Raw genomic sequence first — 16,678 nt, 5'->3', positions numbered from 1 at the left:
TAATTAGGGATGCTGTGCAGCTGGGGAGCCTGATGCACAGGGCTGAGGTCAAGCTAACTTCTGGCTGTGCATTGAATGTTGTTCTTTGCCATCAGGGATTTTAAACATTGAGGTTAAATGCTGTCTCTGGAAACACTCTGGGAAATGGGAGACTCCAAAGGAGCAAAACAGGTAACAGGAGCAGTGTGAGAGGGAAGAGGGGGATGTTTGCTTGCTGCTTAGGAGAAAATAAGTCCCCTGAAATGGAGATTGTTTTCCTCTGCGGGCAGCAGGCAGGGAGGGAGCTGAAGCCTGCGGAGGAGAGGGGTTGGAGGAGGAAGAGGGGGAGGTGGGGTGAGCGGGGTGCAGCCTGGCAGGTGGTGGATGTGCCAGTGCCTCAAGTTGTCGTTTGCACCTTGGTCACGTGTGTGGAAAATATTGCTGCTGTCGTAGCTGGGTACCGCTCGCTGCGCGTGGGTGCAAATGGCAAGGCGAGATGTGGGACGGAGCAGAGCTGGGCCCAGCTGCTTCTGTTTATGCTCTGCAGGAGGGAAGCAGATGTACAGAGTGGCTGTGGCTTGCTGAAAGTCAGCTGAGGGTTGGTGTCCATAGGGAGACTGGTGGGGACTGAAGGCAGTTCAGAGTCTTCCCATTGAACCTGGTTGTTCTCCTCTACCTGTGGTCAGATCCTGGGGCTTGGCTATGGGGATAGTTTCACATGTGACTTGGTGCTTGTCCATCCTCTTCCCCAGTCGAAAGGTTTGGCTTTCATCCCTTCATGCTGTGCTCTGGAGGCCCTGGCAGAGTTCAGATTCACTTTTCTCTCTTTTCCATCTTGAAAACAATAGTAAAATTCCTGAAAAGGGAATGAGCATGTACGTGCATGCAGGTGAGTCTAGGGAAGGAGGCAACTGAAGCTGAGAAGCAGTGGTGAAAAGAGGCAGTCCAAGGCCTGGCATGATGGTCTTCTGTTTGCACCAGCAGTTCTTGTGAGGATGTCAAGGCTTTGTGGAATTGCATTGCAAACCTCAGTTCCATTGCACTTCTGTTTTTCAAGCCATCTTCTGTATCCCTGAGTACAATAAATCCTTAAAAAGGCAAACAACAAATATTCATTCCACATAGGCAGTGGTTGCAGGAGCTGGGGTCTGAAGATGGTCTTAGTGGTGTCATGGTGGAAACATAGGGCACCTGGAATGGATGTGCAAGCAAAGGGGGAGAGACACCTCTCCATTTAAAATTTGAATAGGACACGTGGCTCCAGACACATGTTGTCTAACCAGCTTTTATGTGCTACTTCAGTCAGGAAATTAATCAGGAAAAAAAGATAAGGGAACATTATGCTATTCAGAGTAAATCACCGTGTTACACAATGCTGCTCGCATTGCCTAGGTAAAGCTGTTTAAGAAAATGGGCTGGCTTCAGGGCTTCCTTCTGATTGTCTAATTAAACTTCCAACCTTTGCAATTATGAAAATAACTGTGTGGTTAGAACTACTTGTGTATGCTATAGGTAACTCTTGAATTAGCTAGAAAGAGGCTAAGAGATTTGCCTTGAGATCGTTCTGAGATTTCTCTCTTTTTAAATGCACTGTTTTTTTCCCCTAGAGATACTGTTTCAGTGTGGGGTAGCCCAATCTCCTAAATGCAAGCGCTCTGATGACTGAAACTAAAAGTCCACTTGTTGCAACATCCAGCTGAACACCTCTGAGCAAAGTGCAAGAAAACTGATAGCAGACATAAACTAGATGGAACTTTGTAGCCCTAGCATTTGGCTTTCATTTAAAAACTTTTAATTATCATCCAATTGCTTCATTATAATACCTTGTAGCACAGATTTCCACTGGTTAATAATGTGCTGCATGAATGTTTGTTTTTTTTAAACTATTTTCATATTTTCTGGCCTGCAGATGTGTTTTCTGTGCTATTATATGAGAAAGTAAAGTTGAAGATTTAAAAGTTCTTTTCTTTTCAGTCTGGAAATGTTCAAGGCAAGATTGGACGTGGCACTTGGTGCCATGGTCTAGCCTTGAGCTCTGTGGTAAAGGGTTGGACTTGATGATCTATGAGGTCTCTTCCAACCTTGATGATACTGTGAAATATTGTGGTTACTATTTGTATTACCAGGTATTTAATCTATAATTCCCAAATACTGTTCTATTAATGTCACTTCACTCAACCGAAGTCAGCAAATTCCTTTAGAATGGGTATATGTCCTATGTGACCTCTCAAACTGCAGTCCTCCTCAGGTGATGGTGACTCCATCTTTTATAGTACACCTGTGCACTGTGCAAGAGGCATGTTCTGCCTGCCATAGTGATGTTTTTATTACAGCAAGGCTGCGGATGCAAATACTAAAAGTCCTCTCTCACTTCTCTCTTAACCCCCTAGTTCATCACTGTGGATGGCTGCATCAGATGAAGGACTGGTAGCACAGGCTGTGTTGTCCCCTAGTACACTGGAAATGGACTTCATGCCACTTAAAGTATTTCTTGTCAGTTTCTGTTAGCACCTCATCCTCATCTTTTGTTGATATAAGTGAGCACATCCCTTTGTTAGCTTGCTTGTACCTTATAATGTCATCTTTTTTCTCCTGTTTTATCTGATCCTCCTTACAAAAACAGAGCTATGTGATGCACAGCTGGATGCTCTTTCAGAAATCTGCTGCTGCCTGAGTGCTACCTGCTCGTGTGATCAGAGGGGAGTGCTGAGCTGAAGAATAGAATGTGTCTTTTGTGATTGATCTGTCAGGCGGGTTTGATAGCGCGGAAAAAGTAGTAGGTGTTGTACATAGAGAAATGTTCAGGCTTGGACTCTGTTTGCAGTCTGAAATATGAAGTGTGGTTGAAATTTGAAGGGAGAGAAGAGGGACTTTGCATAAGCAAGTGGCAAGTGCAGCTGAGTGGCTTGTCTGATGTGCTCAAGTGATTTTTTCAGTTTCTAGTGGCACGGGTTGCAGTGGGGACTGCGGCGTGGTAGCCCGTGGAGGTACTGACAGAAGCAGGGATCTGGTGGTGAAGGTGCGATACATGTGGTACTCAGCCATCACTCTATGCTTCACATTCTTGTGAGAAATCTGCTTTAATCTGGGTCTGGTTCCAACTGGCAGTGCATAACAACAAGGCTTTCCAGCCTTCTCCTCCCCCGAGGTTTCAGTCCTTAAAGATGCAGGTTCTGATAGCATGTTTTTCTTTCCAAGCCAAAATTTACTTAAATTGACAAGCATTTACACCCAGCAAAATATTTAACCTTACTGCCAGGCTGGAATCAGCCTTGGAGTTGCTTTCTACTCTTTCATGGCTAGCAGCACCACAGTGATCAGAAAGTGGCACACTTTTATCATAGAATCAAGCAGGTTGGAAGAGATCTCCAAGATCATCCAGGCCAACCTAGCTCCCAGCCCTATCCAGTCAACTAGACCATGGCACTAAGTGCCTCATCCAGGCTTTTCTTGAACACCTCCAGGGACGGTGCCTCCACCACCTCCCTGGGCAGCCCATTCCAATGCCAATCACTCTCTCTGTGAAAAACTTCCTCCTAACATCCAGCCTGTACCTACCCTGGCACAACTTGAGACTGTGTCCCCTTGTTCTATTGCTGGTTGCCTGGGAGAAGAGGCCAACCCCCACCTGGCTACAACCTCCCTTCAGGTAGTTGTAGACAATAATAAGATCACCCCTGAGCCTCCTCTTCTCCAGGCTAAACAACCCCAGCTCCCTCAACCTCTCCTCATAGGGTTTGTGTTCCAGGCCCCTCACCAGCTTTGTTGCCCTTCTCTGGACATGTTCCAGCACCTCAACATCTTTCTTGAATTGAGGGGCCCAGAACTGGACACAGTACTCAAGGTGTGGCCTGACCAGTGTTGAGTACAGGGGCAGAATAACCTCCCTTGTCCTACTGACCACACTGTTCCTGATGCAGGCCAGGATGCCACTGGCTCTTAGCCACCTGGGCACACTGCTGGCTCATCTTCAGCCTACTATCTATCAGTACCCCCAGGCCCCTTTCCTCCTGGCTGCTCTCCAGCCACTCAGTCCCCAGCCTATAGCACTGCTTGGGGTTGTTGTGGCCAAAGTGCAGAACCCTGCATTTGGCCTTGTTAAATCTCATCCCATTGGCCTCTGCTCGCCCATCCAGCCTGTCCAAGTCCCTCTGCAGGGCTCTCCTACCTTCCAGCAGACCAACACCTGCTCCTAGCTTGGTGTCATCTGCAAACTTACTGATGCTGGACTCAATCCCCTCATCCAGGTCATCAATAAAGATATTGAACAGGACTGGGCCCAGCACTGATCCTGTTCTCTTTGAGTCAAAGAACTCCCTGAGGTCACCTTGCCATCACTGTGGCTTTTCTGAGATCATTCTCTAGTAAGATTGTCAGCTATTTATTTTCCTTGTACCTGAAAGACCACCTTCTCACAAGGCCCCAGGAAGCAGTATGTAAGGGAACGCAGCCTTTCGGAACACAGACGTGGTCTGTCCTTTTCAGCTCTCAAGATGCATAACCTCAGCGCAGTGGTGACTGCTAAAATCTGTCCTGTGACTGAGGAGGGGTACATGTGGATGAGAATATGCCTTCCCTGGTTTATTTCAGAGTGGCTTTTAGTATTTTGACACTGTTTTTCACATCTGGTGGAGTGAAGATAATATAGACTAGTGATTACATGTCTAGATGTGTACTCTATTGCAAGTTGTTTATGCCTCTAGCCACTGAAATGGCCTCTTGTCAGGCTTTATTATGTGAAGTGCACAATATTGGGTAAAAATAGGTTTTGTAGGCAAAGCTGATGCATAAGTATCTTTAAATGGGCCTAACTTAGGGAAAACCACTTTCTAGCCACAGCAACCAAGCCAGACTTGTTTTGTTCTAGGAAGCCTTTTTTTTTTTCACATCTTTTTGCAGTTGACGTGGTCTATGTTTTTTGTCCTACCAAGAAGTCTCAGTGGTTTTCTCATTGGGTTTTACTTTTACAAAGTGACTCTTGCCCTTCCCCAAAGACTTGGAATTGCCATTGACTTTCATAAGTTGCCTTCAAGATATTTAGCTGTAGCACTGTAAGAAATGCAGTATCAGTGTCTTTAAAAGAGCACCTGGTGTCAAGAAACTCTTAGGCAGCTGAACATAGAAACAAGGTTGTCTGTCTTGTGCTTCTGGCTCCAAGCAGATCTGGTGGCAGTAACATTGGCCATCACTACCCAGTTTATCCAAATGTGAAGGAATTGTTTTTTGGAAGGATTCTTTGATAAAGATTCATGCCTTACAGAGGCATGGTGAGAATCATAGCACTCTACTTGTGTTGCCTTGTGAGCACAGGTGCTGAATACTGTCCCTATACCAACCATCAACCTTCATATGGCTGAGATCTCACAGTGCAAAGATTTTATTGTTTGCAAATTAGACTGGGTTCTTTGCTAGTGTGGGACCCCAAAATTGGATGAAGTTGTAGCAGGCTCAGTTTCTAGACAGAGCAACTCCAAGAGCCCTCAGTCCTTGCGGGCTTCTAGGTGTATTATTAGCATTGTACATGCTACTCAACTTTCTCCAAAGAGAAACCATTGGCACTGGCTGTCTAAAATTTACTTGATTTTGGTTGTTTTTCCATTGACTTCGATCATATTCTCAACCCATATAACAGACAAATGCGTAATGGTTGGGGCAGACCCATTTTGCCTGTGGGAGAAATAGTTGTTTTAAATAAAACCAGTCTGATTTATTTTCTGGAGGTGATGAAGACCCGCAATTCTGATTGACTAGTTCACTAATAGATAAAAATCAAAATATCATCAAACTTATCTATTTACAAATTGTCCAGGAGCAGATTGTGAAATTGTCAGGTTTGTCATGTAAAGTTATTCACTAATTTCTTCAGGGAATAATTAGATCATTAGACAAATATGCCATAGGCAATCTGTGTGGGAACTTGTGTAATTAACCAATCCAAAATGAGTGATAAATTGTATATCGGTAATTTTCACACTTAGCAATTTAAGATGTGTTAAGTAGTTTTGTCATCAAGTTAAGGAACAGAAACAATACATTGTGACTTATATAACTAATTACCATTCCCGATTTTACAAACACAAACAATTTGGAATTTACCTTGGGTGACAGTTTGCTCATGTGAGGTAGGAGAATATTCATGAGCTCAGAACTTTGCACTCACTTTTTTTGCAAATGCTTGAACGTTAAAGAGGTCATAAATCTGGTTAATCAGAAATTTGCCTTTCAATTCTAACAAATGTTCATGATGTGTTACTAAGAAAAAAAAAAACCCTCTTTTCTTTCCCCGATATTGGCTCAGTTTCTTGTAAAATCCTCTTGACAACACTTACTGAATCAGAATTGTGTTGTGCTAAGGAATGGGTCTGTGCATGTTTTGTAAAGTACTGGGTGATTCCTTTGTTCCCTGAATTGCTGAAATCGTGGTGAAGTGATGTCAAATTATGGGTTTTATTGTTAATGGACTAAGCAGGGCAGGGGGAAAATTGAAAACAGAAGACTATAGCAATTTGGAAATGTTCAATTGAGAATGGGTAGAAGTTGTCAGGAGAGGTTAAACTGTGGCCTCGAGTGGATAAGAGGGTGACAATGTTGGTTGTCAAGTGGAAAGGCTGTCATTGGTGTGGTATAGGACAGGTGTAGCTGTAAGAGGTGTCATGCTATAAAGCGGTGGTTTGGGATGGATGCCAAAATAAAAAGCAAGCTCTGAGTTCTACAATTCATTTAAGACCAAGAAGGGGAGGTGTGTGGTGGTGAACAGGAAAACAAAGGATTTTGCTGAAGGTTAAATAGATATGTATGCATGCATTTTAATTGATTTTTAAAAATACACATATGTATACCACAGGAAGGAATACTGAGCACATGACCTCTTCCATATATCGATTTGAGGTCCACAAACCCCACAACTCTGCATGTCACAGAAACTAAACTCTTCTCTCATCCTCTCCTTCTCTGAAGCATCTTTTAGGTGTGGCGTGAGCTCATCGGTATAGTATTAGGTCAAGCACTATGCAACACTGAATATATATCAAAGCTGTAGTGTGTGCAGTCTAGGGCTATAGTGATATATAGGGCTGTAGAGTGATATTACCTTGATATGGTGATATCAAGGTCTCTTGGAAGAACAAGCAGCTGTCTGCTTTTATACGTTATGCTGGTGCTACAGGAACTGTGAACGGTCTCTGGTTTCTCAGAACACGTAATTAAACACAAAGACAAATTAGTGACATTGTCCAGATGCATCAAGCTCACAAAACAAAATCCACAATCCTACCTGCCTTGGACCTTTCAAAGATCAGTAGGTTGGATTCTTGTTTTGAACTTGAAAAAATGTGTGTGGGAGTGCCAGGATGCTTTTAGAATGAAGAATGTTGTGTACAGCCATTAAAAATAAAATGACTTAAAAACCAAATCCACTGCACCACTGGAGAGTCAGCAGAGGGAGTGCGAGTTAGGAAGCCCCTCTTCTAGTATCTGAATGACAGTAATTCAGCAGGAGGGAGGTAAACAAAAAGTTACACGCAAGCTAGAGCTGTGGTAAAGAAATAGACCTAAAAGAAAATCTTGACAAAGCTAAGGTGACAGTGGCAACAACCCTTGGTGAGAGTTGTGATACTTTTGCCCTTGGAGGCATGACTGAATACATGCTAGAAAGTGTAATAAATTTATCGAGGTAACCTAAACACTCCCAGCTGCTATGATTTGAATTATTGTTCCTGCAGTATTTATGCTTACACCCTCTAGTCTAGTTACATTAACATCCTTTGCTTTTCTATATTTTTTTGGGTTAGTCTCAAATTTGTACTGGTATGGAGTCTGAATATTACTGAGATGGTTATGGAGTCAAGCTTAAATTGTGATCCGAGTGCGTTTAATGTGTGAAAAAGCCATAAGGCAAATAACAAGATTCTCAGCGTTTGAAAAGTCATGATGGTGCTTGAACGCCTTGAGCTGGCAATGCTAGCACTACTTAAAATGGCATTTAATGAGAGTGCATTTCTGGGCAGCTCCACAGAATTTATTTCACCTCTGCATCTTGTAGGATTTTTCTTTTTTGGTTACAGAGAAAATACCTAAGAAAAACTGCAATGGTATTTTCACTTCTGTGTTTAATTAGTCTGCTCCAAGAATACATATTTATTTGCAACAGCTATAATGTGTTGTGGGGTTTGGGTATTTTTTTTTTTTTTGGTAATTTCAGGACATCTTAGCTGTAGATGATCAAATCTGAGACCAACCAGTTTCTTGACTGTGCTTTGGAAGAGTTACCATGGGTGGCCCTAAAATTTAAATGAATCTGTAAGGTTTGTTTGTGGGTTTGTCAAATAATTTTTTTAATAAAGAAAAAAATTTATTCTCAATCCTAGCGGTAAGAAGCAATACCAAATGAGCTGGATGATATTTTCAATAATTGAATGTGGTTTTGCCTTGCTTGATGTTTCAGAAATACATAGCATGACCTGTTTCTACTTCCCAACAAATCTACATCTATGTCAAAGATAAAAACAAAGACAAGCACTTGTATGGGAGATACTTTTTTTTTGCAGGCAGTTTTAATACTGTTCTTTATCTCTAATTTGCTTGGAACTACATGTTCAGCAAGGAGTTCTCCTCAAGATTAAGGGGGAAATGATGCTGAAAACCTTAGTGGTTGTGTGGGTTTTTGTCAGTCCTTGTTTGGTTGGTTGGGTTTTTTTTTTAATTTCTTTTTTTTTTTTAAACCCTCCCAAAACCTCTCAACAAACATATCCAAGATCCTCTCTACTGCTAAAGATTGCTCTTTGTAGGACACAAAGGTGTGGCTTTAACTGTATCTGTCTGGTGCAGGCTCTTGTGCTAGTAACTCCTCATGCATTTTCAGTTTGTTTCTTTCCAGTATTATGTTAACCAGTTTATTTTCAGTGTGGTGTCTCTTTTTCTTTTTTTTTTTCCTTTTTTTTTTTTTTTTCCCCTCCCCTCTCCCCTTCCTAAACTTCTGTCAATGTGTTATGGTAATACAGCTCTGCTTTCCACTCATGAGGTGCCTGCATTCATTGGTGGGTGATACGAATAAGTAAAACCTGTCTCTTAGTGCGCATTCACAAGAGTGTTGAACTGAGATTACACTGACATCTGAAATTCTGGCAGTTTGTAACTCCAAGTGCTTACACTTTGTAAATCTCAATCGCGTCCTTAATGTAGATTTTGTTTCGTTTCTTGCTAAAGAGTAAAAAATGTAAATTTAGAAAAGACTGTCACTCTCCCCCTTGGTCTTTGAGTGATGTAAGTCATTCCTTTGTCAACCGATCTAATGTGTTTTTGCAGCGATAATGTCTGCTTAGTCTCCAACATCTGTGCACTGGACAGAAACTGAGATTCCTAAATGTCTTGAGCGCACCATATCTTCACCATTGCACAATGACATGTAGGTAAAATGCATGGTTTTATGCAACAAGTACAAATGAGACTGTTCTGAACTGAGCATTGTTTGAAGGCTGAGATGAAATAAACTAGCATCAGGCATAGGATAATTTGAATTTATCATAACTATCCTCTTACTTGAAACTGGAAGCAGAGTGAGTACTTGGAGCCAAAATTGGATCTCATGCTACCAACTCCCAAGGAAGATCAGATGTGGGTGAGCGTGGCATGACTCAGGGCTCTTGCTGACATGGGCTGACTCACAGTGCCAAGTTCATGTGCCTCTCTGTTGCTTGCAAAATCTCAGATCTGTGAATATCGTTTCTCCCAAGGAGAGACTGAACCATGCCCCATCTGAATGGAACAGAGACCTGCGAAGAACAAAACGTTTCCTCCTGATTTATTTGAACAGACATCTCTTGCTGGTCGCTGTCCCCGCTGAGACAGCAGGACATTTTATATTTGCCCATGGGTTGAGTTTTTATACAGCTCTAGCTCTCATAAGTGAGTGTGATCTGTTTTCCTCACCTTTATGACTTCTCCACAAATACCTATTACCTTTTTGTCCATTTCTATGTGCATAACCTTAGACTTTTTATCAGCTGAAGTAACCTCAAAGTTACTGTGTACTGCAGGCTGCCTGTGAATGTGGATTTTTAATTCAGAGCAGGGGTAGCTAGTAAGAGTTAGCTCCATTCTTCTGACCCTGAAAGAGCCCAGAGGCTAAAAGAGTACCTGAGATACATACAGAAGAAGGAGTGTTTTTTTTTTTTTCCCTGTCTTGTTTAGTGAGGCTTGAGTTAATGTTGCTGCAAGGGTCTTTCTCTGGTCTAGAGCTTGGAAACAAAGACTATTCCCCAGCAAAGAGCTGATGAGCCTCAACTTGTCAAACTGACAACTACCATTTGCCCTCGTACAGCATCACCTGTTAAGGAAGGGAAAGTTCCAGCTACAAAATTATATGGTTATACAAATACAAAATACTTCTTCAAAATAAGAATAACATGCCAAAATAAACCACTGCTCTCTGTAGCAGAGAAATGGGGCAGCTGCTCTTGGGCAAGATGAGGGGTGTAACTATACATGCCAGAAGTCAGTCTCTGTGCTGGAGAGCAGTGATGGAGTAAGAAGGTTTCTGTTGTGTAAAGTATATCGCCTTTAAGTATAGTGCTCTGCTACCTCATCTCGTGAGTTCCTGAGAAGAGGTGGAACATGGCTATGCTTGCTCTGCAGGCTCTCTGAGCTGGCTGGTTTCATGACACTGCTGTGCCTAGGAAGCCCTGAAGGGGGATAAAGGAGAGAGGCTGGTGGTTATGTGATCTACGTGCAGCAGATTAGCTGGGGACATCCAAAGTGGTGGATGAGCAGAGAGCTAGGACAGATCCAGGACTTTTTGCTCAGTACAGCAGAAATTGGACTCAGGCTGTGTCCAACCAGTGTCTGCTGGCATCCTCAGCGATTATCCAACTTTGCTTGTTTACTGCATTGTTTTAATTACCCCCTCACACCTTCTTCGTATAGGAGATGAGTTAGGTAGCAATGCTGACAATTTAAATGCAGTCACAGATCCTCTAACTTCTCCCCTCAGTGTATCCCTGTAAAAGATTTTAAGTCAATTGAAATGGACTTTCTTCTTCATGATGAATAAAATATCATCACAAACAAAAGCTGCTTCTGGCCAAACCAGTGTCTTTAATTTCTTGCTATTAGAGCCTTTGCTAGTTTTATTGCAGAAAAACAAACAAATCAATCCAAAAAAAAAAAAAAAAAAAAAAAAAAAGGGGGGGTGACATTTCACTTTGCTGTTTAACTCTTCTACTTTTCTACTTCAAACCTAGAATTTATTTAAAAGCCTGAGGAAAGCAGTTTAACTTGTAGAAACTGTAGGTTTTAATGATTTCCATGTACAGATCCATGTTTGACATGTAATATCAAGTCCTGTTGATCAGAAATAAGTCAATAAATAGTTATCAAGGATGTTACTAAGCCTTCTTCATGTAGACTGCTGAGTATCAGTTGCATTTGGGTCTTACTTTTAGGATCTCTCCATGTTTGAACAGGTTTAAGCCTTAAAAATGAGGGTGGACATCTTGCAGGCCAATGTAATTTCTGTAAGCCTAGACCAAAAGGCAGGAGTTGCAACATCACTGACTTGTGTAACAGTATTTTTTCCTTGTGTTTGAATAATCACAATGCTCTGACTGTTGTTAATTAACTTAAGTGAACTTATTTTCAAGAATGCTCTGCTTTTCTTACCCAAATGAGAGGTTGAAGTGGGCCAGTAGAATTTTATTTAGTTGGTAGCATTTTACTTGTAAGCTACTGCAGGTCACCTTACCAGCTGAATGTTGTGTTGTGTTTGGAGCCAATGATGGGTGGATAATCTGATGCTTTAGCCAAGAGGCTTTTGTGGTGATGCCACCAGCACACCCACAGTCCTTCCTAAAGAGCCTGAGATAGAGGAATCCTGTGGTCTTGGAACATACAGCCAGAACAAAGATCTGTGAGCAGTGCTGTTACTTCTGGTGTCTTTGGGTCCTGTTGCCTTTATTTGGAGAAATATTTGAGAGACTTGGTAAAATATCTTGGATCTCTGTGCTGTTTCATCTTCAAGACTTGTGCCTTGGTGTAAGTGGGTCTACCTATTGATCAGCCCACTCAAGATACACTTTACAGATTCTGGTGCAAGAGGAAATACCACTGGCAAAGTGCTGAGTTAGTTTGGACAACAAAGCATTATACTTGCTGAATACTTAGTACAGTTTTTTTTTTTTTTTCTTGAGCTCTGGCTTTGGCTGAGCAAGTGCATTTGTCTTTGGAAACCCCACTGGTGCCTGTAGTCACCCACAGAATGATGACTATTTTGTAAGCATGGTCTCTCTTGATTCAAAACACTCAGGGGGGAGCCAGTGTTATAATCTAGGTGTGTCATCACTCTCTGCTGCTTACACTGAAGAAGGATGCTTGTGGTTGAATTTGCAGCAGGCTTGATCTATGGGGCAGCTAGCTGGGGTCATCTCTCTCTGTCAGTTGTCTTCTCCCACTAGCTGATCCTTACTGGATAGGTGCAAGTAAAACCCAAGGTACTGCGGTTAGCCTGTCTGCAATATCAGCCACAAGAGCTGTGGTAGAGTTTGAAAGTACAGTATGTAGATGTTCACAGCTCTAAAGATTCTTAAAAAGAAAAAGAGGGAGAAAAAAACTCTCACCAAACATTGGTGTAATTATTAAAAAATATGGTTTTGTGTTTCTTTCAGTTTGATCTGGGCCAATGCTGCTTCATTGATCCATGTGAAGATTGTTGAGCCATATAAAGACTCTGCTGTCATACTCCTGTCAGATATTCTGTTATGTGTTCCTGCCCAACTAGTAAAATGTCATGCACAACACATCCTTTCCTACACAGAATAGCCTTGGGCAAATGCACTCTACTAGTGCCTAACAGCTCATGGGATTTAATCTCTGCTCCCTTAACGACTGTTCTGTAACCTTTCTGTGCACTTCAAGACTTTCCAGGCTAATCTTTTTGCATATAATCATAGCAAATATGAATCTGGAAAGGCATACTAGCTGAGGCTGGATCTGGAAATCCAAGTGTCTACTATGGTAAACCTACATTTCAGTCACTTTTCCATCAAAGTGTCTGTGATGACTGAACTACAGGGAAAGGTTTAATGTGCTGTTGCCTGTTTGACAGCAAGAATAACCCTTTAGTTTTAACTTGCTATGGACTGTTCTTACAGACCTCTGTGATTCCTGAAGGTGATAAGCAATGAAGCTTTATCATATGTATTTGTTCTTTTGGGATGACAATCTGCACTGTGTGTCAAGATCCAAGGAAAAGCTAGCAGAGGTTTACCTGACAATTGGCAACAGTGCATTATTTTCCAGATAACTGGATTTCTGCAGTCTGCCAGCATTGGTTGATACACCCAGAGAGCAGAATGCCTTTCCTGAGCTGAAGTGGGAGAGGCTTATTCTGTGGATGTGATGATTTGGCATTTTCCTTGGGTTGATCCACTTGGGGACATGTTTGCCAAAAGTTCTGTGAGGTCCTGGAATAATTACTATTATGGAGATAATTTTAGAGTGAAGCAGGTGCTGTGAGGTGACACTTGAGGTTGGGTGGAGTTGAGATGCCTGATTAATTGCTATAGTTAATTAAATCCGCCTCTGAAAGTGGAGAGAGGTGGAGATGCTGGTTGAGGAGGCACTTGCAGTTTGCAATGCTGCACTCCTTAGGTGAGCTCCAAAATGTGTGAGTTTGTTTGGTGTTGATGTGTTCTTCATAAATATTTCTCAGAAACCCAATGTTTATTTGGCCTGGATACCTCAGAGTATGGTATTAAGCTTATATGTTTTGATAAATATGAACCCAACCTAGCTTGGTGGCAGCTGTAGGAAACTGAGTTAAGGGTGCATGAACCTTTGCTGGGAGACCTGTATGGTGAAGCAAGATCACTAACGTGAGCTATGCAACTTGGCAGAATGTGAAGCTCCAGACACTGAACTTCTCTCGCCTCCTGCGAGGATCTCAAACCTGCAGGTCAAGGCTGCACTGAGGTGGTCTGACTGTGAAGGTGCCAGTAGATAAGGAATCACATTCTTCAACTCTGCCAAAATGATTCCTTTCACTCTGATAATTCTCTAAAGTGTTTTTACAGTTAGGGTTTAGAGAGCTGCAACTCAGATGATTGGTGTATTTACAGCTAATGATCTCTGAACTGAATTCATGCCAAGAGCAGCACAGATACTGTCAGCCATGATGGTGAGCTGAAGGCAGCTCCTCTGGCATCAGAAGCCTTGGAAATCTTCCCTGCTCTCTCTCGAGCAAGGAAAAGCCACCATGTGATTAGTAAAGCTGGAACCCCAGAGGTCAGCCTCTAATTTCCAGCACTGGCCTGAAATGTTTCTGTGGTGTGGGGGTGGCCACTCAGAGAAGTACTCTGTTGTTGTAGTTGCTCCCAGACTGTGCTAGCTGAAAAGCATTTGCTTGAGTGGTGTCAGTGAATAGACCAGGGGTACTAACGCAGGCATCTGAGCTGGAACACAGCTGGAGGCAAATTGAGGCCCAACTGGTTTTGGGAAGACTGTGTCACATTTGCAAATGGGCATTCCACTTCTTTTCTCTTCTCTCTCCTCAATAAACAAAGAAATCCCCCAAAATGTTAGTAATTCCAGTGAATTACACCTGAGATTAACCTGTGCTGTTGGCTTGCCTTATTTTTATGTAAGGCAAGCAGGAGTGCTGAGGCCATCCGCAGCAGCTGGGGATGAAGTATTGCTGTGTTATATGGCATGTTCCAAGGGTGTTGTGGTAGGTCTGATAGGCCCAAAATAGGCTTATACATGTCCTGCCTTGCCTAGGCATGTTTTTCTGCTCCACCAGAGAGGCAAGCAGAGGAAACGGACACAAAAGAACCTGTAGCCACTGAGTCTGGCCTGCCCATGTCCTACGGTAGGGTACACACACTTAGCTTGTGCCTGCCTAGTGCAAGGCCTGTGCTTTTCCCAAATTAGGGAAAAGCGAGCCTGTGGCTTTGCCTAATATGGTCTGGTTTGGCTAACTGCCACCCTGATTGGCTATTCTGTGTCCAAAGCACACTTAATCTCAGCCCACATTGATAAAAGGACATGTGCAGGTAAACAACCTGCTTTTGCTCCTCTGCTCTCTCTGCTGTGCTTAGCCATGCTCTGCTGTTGCCTGCTACAATTGCCTACTGCCTTATTGTTTGCCTGGTAAACTCCACTGCTGCGAGTTACCAGGAGCAGACCCTGGATGCCTGCATACAATCAGCCTGCATGGTCAGTGTGATGTTGTGCTAAGACTGCACGACATCCTGCCCCTACACCTGAAAGTCCTGCTTAGCAGTCCTGGACACATGCAGATCATCCAGAAGAAGCCAGGAGACGAGATCAGAGATTGTCTCCCCCTTTCCCCAAAAGCCTGGGAAGATTCAGGTCTCAACATCTGATAAGACAGAGTCCTCTGAAAGCGTTTGGGCACTGTCTGGACTGTGGCTAGCCCCCGCAAAGGTGGTAGTAATAATTTGTGAGTAAATGCTTAAATAGCACTTTGTAGTTCTCCATTGCTTTCTGCTGTAGAGCAGAAAGAGCTCCTTAAGCCCATCTACTGGGCAAGTGGCATATTGACCACAAGCGGCATTTGACCACGGGAATCTTCTCTTCCAGTTCAATTAAATGTTTCTATATTTTGCTGGTTGTTACTAGATATTATCCATAGAACATTTCCATGACCGTGTAAGAACTGAAATATTATTAAAATTAGTGGCCAGGATGGTGAGAGCTCTGAATAGCAACATTAATAAACAATATTGATTTTGGAAAATGTCATCTCTCACAGTCATTAATTTTCCTCTCCTTGACAGAGGGTAACAAAAGAGAAAGACTTTGCATTATTCCTTGAGTATGTAGCAACACTGAAAGTAGCAGGAAGCTTGCCCCTGTTTCTTGGTATGCCACAATCCTGTGGGGGTGTTTGTGACAGCAGCTTTGATTGTGCGGGAACCCTGACCTCTACAGACTAGGGTGCTGGAACAGATTCAGCCCAGGATGGCTCCTCTGGTTGAGGGGAGAGGTCAGACAGCCTGGGTACAAGAGGGAGGAAATGTTCACTGGGATAACTGGTGTCTGGGCTGATGTGCTTTCTTTAGTCTTGGAAAAGGTTCAGCAGGCTCTCCTTAGAAAAGTGAGTTCAAGCACAGGAAAGTGCCCAGACATATAATTTCCCAAACAGAATGTTTCCATTTGCTTTCATGCATTCACAGCTTCTTAGCCTATTTGAGACACTGACTGTGGTGTCAGTGCAGGAGAATCAGTATTCTCCATCTTGCTGTATAATCCCCACATTTGCTGTAGGTATATCCTAGGAAACAGGCAGGATGGGGTCCCTTTCATGAATTGCTTACTGGTCTAAAGGACAGGTGTGATAAATGAAGATACAACAGATATCAGAAAAGAGTGGAGCAGGATGCTATAGCTTGTGGATTCATAGTTTCTGAGTTTAGATGCACCTATATTTTACTGGGCCCTCTGTTTATACCAACGCAGGAGGCTAGATTGTTGTGCTGTGTGAACAAGCTCAGCACAAGGTCTGGTCTTTGATGTTTGTAGGCAAAGGGATTTCTCAGGAGCAGTTTGAATGAGGTGAGGGGCTGATGTGTGCTGACTGGAGCTTGGAAAGCTGTTCCAAGCATGAGAGAAGGTGTGGGAGATGGTGCAGAAATACCTCTCTGATGAGGGAATGAAGGGAAATACAAGGTCAGTGCTGCAGGACTCA

The 16,678-nt window shown here is 42.8% G+C and overlaps 1 protein-coding gene across 4 annotated transcripts in view; it reads left to right on the top strand.

Annotated features, from left to right (window-relative positions):
- The window catches only part of GLI2 (GLI family zinc finger 2), a 468,774-nt gene that overhangs the window by 17,416 nt on the left and 434,680 nt on the right, over positions 1-16,678 (top strand). For 2 of the 4 annotated variants that reach the window (XR_010305336.1, XR_010305337.1), the window contains exons 2-3: positions 96-171; positions 1,587-1,937. The exons of the other annotated variants lie outside the window; for them this stretch is intronic. The gene's annotated coding sequence lies outside the window, so the exon portion shown is untranslated. Of the gene's footprint in view, positions 1-95; positions 172-1,586; positions 1,938-16,678 lie in introns of those variants that run through there. 4 annotated transcript variants of the gene reach the window in all.

Source organism: Pogoniulus pusillus, chromosome 2, assembly GCF_015220805.1.
Source record: "Pogoniulus pusillus isolate bPogPus1 chromosome 2, bPogPus1.pri, whole genome shotgun sequence".
Classification (NCBI taxonomy): Eukaryota; Metazoa; Chordata; class Aves; order Piciformes; family Lybiidae; genus Pogoniulus; species Pogoniulus pusillus.
Note: the sequence above shows the minus strand (reverse complement) of the source record. Positions and strands in the feature narration are given on the sequence as shown.